This window comes from Anolis sagrei, chromosome 4 (assembly GCF_037176765.1).
Source record: "Anolis sagrei isolate rAnoSag1 chromosome 4, rAnoSag1.mat, whole genome shotgun sequence".
Taxonomy (NCBI): Eukaryota; Metazoa; Chordata; class Lepidosauria; order Squamata; family Dactyloidae; genus Anolis; species Anolis sagrei.
Window position 1 is genome coordinate 73261253 of NC_090024.1, and position 7612 is coordinate 73268864.

Below are 7612 nucleotides of genomic sequence, written 5' to 3' on the forward strand. Positions count from 1 at the left end.
TCCATCCCTACTGTAAACTTTATGACCAAGCAGGAAATGGGACATGGTCTTCTAAGAGTGCACTAACACTAACAGTAACACTGTTATTTATATCTATCTATGTCCTCATTATGAAAGACCATGCAGATTCAGAATTCTAACACTGTAGAATTAATGCAGTACCACTTTATTTGTCATGGCTCGCTGCTATGGAATCATGGGATGTGAGGTTTACAATAATTTTTATCCTTCTCTGCCAAAGAGTGCTGGGGCTTTATCAAACAACAGTTCCATAATCACTAAGGCATCCCTTGTAAATGGATAGATGAGGAGCAAAAATAAACAGTGACAGAAATAGGACTGAATGCAACTGTTCAATAATTTGTGAGCAAAAACAAAAAAGTACTATAATATCAATGCAGATAAATAGAAGATGAAGAAAAGGGAAGAACAAGAGACCTTTCCACAAGATTTGAGAAACCAAAGGGAAATGTATCCCAAAAGTGGAAATACTCTACAACCTGCCAAAAAAAACACACCTCCCAAACAAATAAATGGACCCTAAAGCAATTCAAACTTGAGGCCTCACTAGAAGCCAAGATGATCAAACTCAAACTAATATAATTTGGCCATATCACGAGAAGGCAGAAAAGATGATAATGCTTGGCAAGCAGAACAAGGTAGGAAAAGAAGAATACCATATTACAGATAGATAGATCCACTCAACAAAGTCATGGCCCTGAATCTGCAAGACTTGTGCAGGGCTGTTGATAACAGGGTGATTTGTCTGTCATAGGGATGCCATAAGTTAACATAAATATGATGACAATCAACAAAAAACAGGTTTAGAGATTGTTCTTAATATCACTAAATTCCTGGAAAAAATAGAAAATCAAAGATGAAAAGATACAGATAAGACTGATAACAAAACAATCGAAAGCAACATGAATCCTATGCCAGAGCATATGGAAGATAGTATTAAGAGCATGAATCTTGTATCAGAAAAGAAATAAATACACTCAGAACAAAGGACAAGACAGATAAATGAATGAGTGACTTAAATATTTTGGGAAACAAAGGCCTGTAGGTTAATGGATCAGAAAAATATAAGGAGTGAAAAGGAGAAAAGGAAATGGAAAATGTAACAAATGTGAAAATGTAATAAGATTCTATTGAAGTGCAAAACAAAAAGAGAGGTGCTTTTCCCTCCGTTCATAGCTGGTTGCTTAAATTCCACACCAGTACCTGTTTTGTTTTGTTTTGTCCCTGTCAAATAATTTATTCACGGAACAAGGGCTAATGACAATGCACACCACATCAAGCAAGTATCCACTGTTCATCCCAAACACACCTGAGGTCCTTTTTAAATTTTAATTTCATCACATTATCACTGGCCTTAGCTGTCTCATATCCTGCTAGATTTAAAGTGCACCGGTACCTGTGTTCAAAGTCAGTACTTGGAAGACGTTCTTCGGAAGCAACCGCAAATGTCATCCTCAGTGACATTTTCAGCCACCTCAATTTGTTATGATTTTCCACTTTATGGAAGCAAAACTCTTCTGGACTGTAGTCATTTGTGAGCTGAGATGTATTCACAGAATGGATGTTGTGGGGCATCATTTGCTTTTATCTCTCCTTCATGCTGAATACATTCTGTCTCAGTGACAGCAGCGCAAGCTTTACAACGCAAGGCTGGAGGAGGAGGTGTCCATATCCCTCTAATAATCCTGATGCATTGGTTACATTCACTGTCAATTTGGCTGAACTGTTGGATTCCTTGTTAGGCAGCCTTCACATGGCTGTAACATTATTAATATGGTGATAATTCCGATATAACTGGAATACTTTTTAAGGCAGAGGAAGTAAAAAGAAAAGCCCATAGTTTTCAAGGACAGTCTTGTTTGAGAGAAAGTGATAGCACTGGTGAGCAATTGTTAAGACTTTCAGTTTACCTGTCTTTAGTTCTCTTCTGAGGTCCAGCCAACTATAATTAAAATAGAATTTAAAATGGGGGAAATGTATGCTAAATCTTAATTCCTTTAGTTTTTATTTCTAACGTGATGTGAAGGAGAGACTGTGAGTGCATCTATATTGTAGAATTAATGCAGTTTGACAGCACTTTAATAGGCTCAATGCTATGGAATCCTGGGAGTTGTAGTTTTACAAAGGCTTTAGCATTCTCTGCCAAAGATTGCCGCTGTCTTATCAAACTACAAATCCTAGGATTCCATGCCACTGAGCCATGGCAGTTAAAGTGGTTTCACTATCTTAGCCACCTACGTGAATAATCTGTGGTGGTTTCTCATTTTGGATATTTTGGATTTCAGATTTCCAGATAAGGCATACCCAACAAAAATCCCAACAAAAACACATAGTACTCATTTGTGAAATAAAACCTTTTTTTTTTTAGCAACATGCTAAAATATAGTCCCCACTACATTGGATTTAATTTGTATAAGTAGGTTAGCTGTGAAATCCTCTACACGCAATCGATAGTATTTCCAGACTTTGTATAAATGATTACTTGAACCTGAATGAAGGGCAGTACAGTATGGGAGAAGTTTCAATTGTCCTCAAAATGCACATTTTTGTAAATTAAACAGCAATAGATTAAAACATATATTATGTGTAGAAAACAGCAATGGGTTTTTGATAAGAATCCTGCTTGATAAAAAGGATGCATAGCACCATGTCCGAAAGTATGGCATTAATAATTAAGCCATGAAATCATTACTTCAGGATATTATTTCTTAAATATCTCTTGCAAAGGCAATATGATTACATATGAATTATTTCAATTTTCTACCAACAAAAAAAGTCCTCAGAAGTAGGAATTGAATTACACTGTCCAATTTGCTGTAAAGTTCACAGTACGTGAAGAAATTAATCAAGACTACCACCGCCCATTTTTATGGGGACATAAAATGATGTGAACTTCCATTTTTAATAAAGATGCATAGCACTTTTATGAAGACTGACTAATAACACTGTAATGAACTGAAAAGCTTCTTCAATGTGAAGGAAGATTTTTCTTTTCTTTTTGGAAAGAGAAAGATCTATTTATTGAGTTTTATGTTTAGAGTCAAGGATTTTAAAAAACGTATTCACACAACAATCTGAGATCAAACATGTCTACATATGTACATGGTTTTGATTTCACCCTCTGCTATTCATAGCTTAATGTGGGGATTTTGCTTTTATATCTTCTTTGTGATTTTGTGTTTTGTCTTCTTAGTTTCCATTGCATTTACTGTACACTGCAGAATTTAATACTGCTTGACAACAGATTAAGTGCCATGACTCAATGGGACTTGAATTTTACAGGGTCTATAGTCTTCTCCTGGTGGCACAGCAGGTTAAAGCGCTGAGCTGCTGAACTTGCTGATCAAAAGGTCGCAGGTTTGAATCCAGGGAGTGGCGTGAGCTCCCACTGTTAGCCCCAGCTTCTGCCAACCTAACAGTTCAAAAACATGCAAATGTGAGTAGGTCAATAGGTACCACTCTGGTGGAAAGGTAACAGTGTTCCATGCAGTCATGCTGGCCACGTGACCTTGGAGGTGTCTACAGACAACGCTGGCTCTTCGGCTTAGAAATGGAGATGAGCACCAACCCCCAGAGTCGGACATGACTGGACAATATCAGGGGAAAACCTTTACCTATAGTGTTCTCTGTTAAAGAGTTCTGAAGCTTCACTACCAATCTCATGATTCCATAACATTGAGCCGTGACAGTTAAAGTGGTGTCCAGCTACATTAATTCTACAATACTTGAAATAGAACTTTGATGGATGAATTTAGTTTATACATCAAATGGACAGACTCATTGAGGTAATAGTTATTCACAAACTCTAGATATTACAGTGGGCATTTTGGTATCTCATTATATATAAAAAATGCTCTGTTCATTTTGAGAGACATCATAACTCAAAATCTGCTGGATGACTGGCCGTCAAATTTGGTCACAAAACGCCTGCTAACCCAAGGAGTGACCATCACTAAAAAAATTGATTTTGTCATTTGGGAGTTGTAGTTCCTGGGATTTATAGTTAACTTACAATCAAAGAGCATTCTGAACTCCACCAATGATGGAATTGAACCAAACGTGGCACCCAGGACTCACATGGCCAACAGAAAATACTGGAAAGGTTTGGTAGACACTGACCTTGAGTTTTGGAGTTGTAGTTCACCTACATCCAGAGATCACTGTGAACTTAGACAATGAAGGATCTTGACCAAACTTGGCACAAATACTCCATATGCCCAAATATGAACACTGGTGAAGTTTGGGGGAAATAGACCTTGACATTTGGGAGTTGCAGTTACTGGGATTTATAGTTCACCGACAATCAAAGAGCATTCTGAACCCCACCAATGATAGAATTGGGCCAAACCTCCCTCACAAAACCCCCCTGACCAACAGAAAATACAGTGTTTTCTGGTGGTCTTTGGCGACCATTCTGACACCCTCTCACTGTCGCACACCATGGCTGGAAGCACACCTTTGAACCCACAAACACTCTAAAGTTCTTTAGCAAATAATCAGTTTATTGAATAAATGTAAGCAGTATCAAAATAGGTGAAAAAGGCAAGTAAAAGATTCTATAAGAAAGTCTAAAAACAATCCATCCCAGCAGGTAAGCAAATATAGTCTATGAAAGAGAGCAGAGTTGATACTTAATTCCACAGCAAAATCCACAAATGCCCAGTCCTTAAAACCCCCAGAGGATAATGTCCGAAGTTTCTTGAAAAGCCAGGAAACAAGGTTGCACAGATCCAAAATCCACAAAGAAATTACACATGAAAACCTTCACCAACAGCAACTTGAACATGAGTCTTGAGCAGAGAGTTCCATGAATCTTGACATGACATACATACAAGACTTGACCGGTTACCGACGTTGCGCTCACTGAAGGCAATGCTGTGAAAGCCCAATATTTATTCAAAAAGGCCTACACAAAATGCATTCAGATTCCCTTGAGAACTCTCCTTCAAAATTTTCCCTTAACCTGACAGACCTTCTGACTCCCCCTTGCAGGTGCCGATCTTGACAGATTTGACCTCTTCTATCAAAGGTTGATTCTTCCCTGTTGCTCGTTAACACATTCCTTTCACTTTCCTTATCTAGAAACCCAAGATGGTTCCCATCAGACTGTCTGGAAACCATTCTATCTTGAGAACTAACAATCCCAGAATCTTCCAACTCCCTTTGCTGTGCAGTTTCTTCTGTGCCCTCTTCTTCACTCACAATCCCCTGAGAATCTACGTTAAAATCCAACACGGAAACCTCTGAAGGGTCCTGCTCTGAAGGAAACTGAACATAACCATAATCCTTGTCTTGAGGCACTGCAACAACCCCAGTCGGCTGAGCTCCTACACTCACGACCCCCCCAGGGGTCCTGACCCCCAGGTTGAAAAGTGCTGCTATAAGGTTATCAAGTCCAACTGCCTCACCAGGGCAAGAAAACATAATCAAAGCCCTCCTGACAAAAGCCATCCAGTCATAGATATAGATAGATGTGATTCACACACACACACACACACATATGTATATGACAGATATAATATCATAGATTTGAAAGGGACCTCTAAAGAAGGACAATTATATGTTGCATGTTCCAGAGTAGGCAAAACAAACAATATCTATATTAACACTGACAAAGAAACAACAAGAAGTACTGTTTACCCACAAGCATAAAGAAATTACATACATTAGAAACCAACACTTTCTCATTACTTTATTTGCGAGATCACCAGACTGGGCCACAGCAATGCATGGCAGGGGGTGGCTAGTAGAATACTAAAAACAAGGTTAGTGACATGCCCTAGAGTTTAGGAGGATTTTGCTAGAGCATCCCATTATTTGTTATCTTATTGATCACATACAGGAGAACCAAAAAAATTATTAACGGATTGTTCAGAGCATCTTCTGTTTATATTCACCAGATCTGCTTTTGGGCATTTTGTTTCTGTAGGAAGCAATGTTAGTTGTGTCTATAATCCACTCCAACCATTTTGCAATATGGTTGATTGGTGTCTGAAATCCTCCAAGTTTCATTCGCTCCTCTTTTTACCTGGAGAATTCCTCTAAATCCACTCTGATTTGATGAACACCATGCTCCATTTGATTCACTAAAACAGCTTACTCTTTGTTCTTTCACAGCAATCAATCTCAGATATGCTACTGTTTGGCAAAATAAGACTGCTTGCAATGCTAGATTTACACACACAACTGTTAAGTAAGCAAAAAGTTCAGGGCCTCTGAACATCTCCTAATAAATAAATATATCAAAGAAATCATAAACACATGAAATTGAAAGATACCTCAAGGGCAATCCAGTCCAACCTCCTGCCATGCAGGAGCACACAATCAAAACACTTTCAACAGATGGCTATCCAACTTCTTTTTAAATACCTGCCGAGAAGGGGACTCCACCACACCCAGCTTATTGCACTATTGTCAGGAAGTTTTTACTAATGTATTCTCAGGGGATTGTGAGTGAAGAAGAGGGCACAGAAGAAACTGCACAGCAAAGGGAGTTGGAAGATTCTGGGATTGTTAGTTCTCAAGATAGAATGGTTTCCAGACAGTCTGATGGGAACCATCTTGGGTTTCTAGATAAGGAAAGTGAAAGGAATGTGTTAACGAGCAACATGGAAGAATCAACCTTTGATAGAAGAGGTCAAATCTGTCAAGATCGGCACCTGCAAGGGGGAGTCAGAAGGTCTGTCAGGTTAAGGGAAACATTTGGTGACCCACAGGTTGAGAACTACTGCTCTAGAGTGTAGGTGCACTTCTATTCTCTGCACAAGCTAGAAATATCCCAGACAACTGCTAAAGTTGAAAGAGAAACCTTGTCAGAATGTCCTATCCAATTTTGTGACTGGCAGAAGACTTCTTAGATCCAATGGACCATAAGGTACTCACACAGTGATAATAGGAATCATCGTATTATAAGACATGGGGGACAGAATATAACATCCTTAGACTAAAAGGCCCTATCTTCTGAGGCTATAACCTTTCATCACTCTCAAAAAAATAGTTTAATTTATTACTTTTGTAAATTACTATAGGAAAGAGAAAGATTGTTGTTATAGTTCAGTCTCCGCCACCAACATATTTTAGGCTTATTCTGATTGCTCTCTTTAAGCATTGCTTGTTTGTTCTGCAAACCTTTGTATTTATTTAGACGGGTCCACTAAAAATCATTCTTCTGACAGATCCTGTATGAAACAGAACCCCTTGCTCAGTATTCAGTCTGGTTGTTTTAAGTAACGCGGGCCTTATATGCCAAGGCATTTCATGTTTTCTTGAGTTGGAGTGATTTTTTTAAAGGCTTGTGTTGTAAACAGAAAATTCATGACTTGAATTAATGATTTATATCTTAAACGGCACACTGGAATCTATCATTGAAATGATAAGCTGCATGTTATTTCCTATCTACATACAGCCTTGTACTACTATGATATCTGGCAATGAATGTAAAAATACTTTTTTCTTTGTTTGTAGGCATATTTCCCAAATCTGAAATGTGTCTCACTTATTTTCAAGTTCAGCTTCAAGTCATTTGAGAAAGATGCTAAATAAAGTGTGGGCAGAGGGAGGAGGGGAACATATATATTTGATTCCGTACATT